Source organism: Numida meleagris, chromosome 11 (assembly GCF_002078875.1).
Source record: "Numida meleagris isolate 19003 breed g44 Domestic line chromosome 11, NumMel1.0, whole genome shotgun sequence".
Lineage (NCBI taxonomy): Eukaryota > Metazoa > Chordata > Aves > Galliformes > Numididae > Numida > Numida meleagris.
In genome coordinates this window covers 2,106,320-2,107,579 of record NC_034419.1, presented here as the reverse complement: position 1 = coordinate 2,107,579, position 1,260 = coordinate 2,106,320, and positions in this window count along the sequence as shown.

The window sequence follows — 1,260 nt, the reverse complement described above, 5'->3', positions numbered from 1 at the left end:
AGGGCCCCTCCATGGCCTTGGGCACCTCCAGGGATGGGGCACAAACAGCTCTGGGCAGCAGTGCCAGTGTCACACTGCCCTCTGAGTGAAAAACTTCCTCCTCATTTCTCACCTAAATTGGCCCTCTTTTAGTTTAAAACCTTTCTCACTTGTCTTTTCACTATCAGACCCTGTAAAAAGTCACTCTCCCTCCTGCTTATAAGTGCCCCTCAAATAAAAGGCTACAGTAAGGTCACCCCAGAACCTTCTCTTCCCCAGGCTGAACACCCCCAGCTCCCTCCACCTGTCTTTGTAGAAGAAGAGGTGCTTCAGCCCTCTGAGCATCTTCCTGGTCCTCTCTGGGCCTGCTGCAAAAGCTCCGCATCATTCTTGTGTTGGGGCTCAAGACCTTGATGGGGCCTCACAAGGGCAGAGCACAGGGTGACAGTACCCTCCCTACCCACTGCCCTCCTCCTTTGATGCAGCCCTGGACACCGTTGGCCTTCCTGGGCTGCAAGCGCGCACTGCTGGCTTGTGTCCAGCTTCCGTCCTCCAGGACACCCAAGTCCTTACCTTAGGGCTGCGTTCATAGAGTTACAATCATAGAATCATAGAATCACCAAGGTTGGAAAAGACCTACAAGATCATTCAGTCCAACTGTCCTCCTACCATCAATATAACTCCACTAAACCATGTCTCTCTCAACACTATGTGTAAATGTTCCTTGAACACCTCCAGGGTCAGTGACTCCACCATCTCCCTGGGTAGCCCATTCCCAGTGCCTGACAACTCTTTCAGAAAAGTTGTATTTCCTAAAGTCCGGCCTAAATCTCCCCTGGATCAACTTGCATTCATTCCCTCTCATCCTGTCACTAGTTACAAGAGAGAAGAGGCCGACCCCCAGCTCAACACAACCTCCCTTCAGGTAGTTGTAGAGACCGATAAGGTCTCCCCTGAGCCTCCTCTTCTCCACGCTGAACAATCCCAGCTCCCTCAGCCACTCCTCATAAGGCCTGTGCTCCAGACCCATCACCAGCTTTGTTGCCCTCCTCTGAACACGCTCCAGGGCCTCAATGTCTTTCTTGTACCTCCTTTGTCCACCAATGCCATCACTCCATCACAGAAGGACACCAGAGGGCTCAGGCACCAGCTGCCCTTGGTGAAGCCGTGCTGGCTGTCTCGGGTCACCTGGTCATCACTCATGTGCCTTAACACATCATCCAGGAGAGTCTGCTCCATGATCTTGCCAGGCAGAGAGCTGAGGCTCACCGGGTTGGAGTT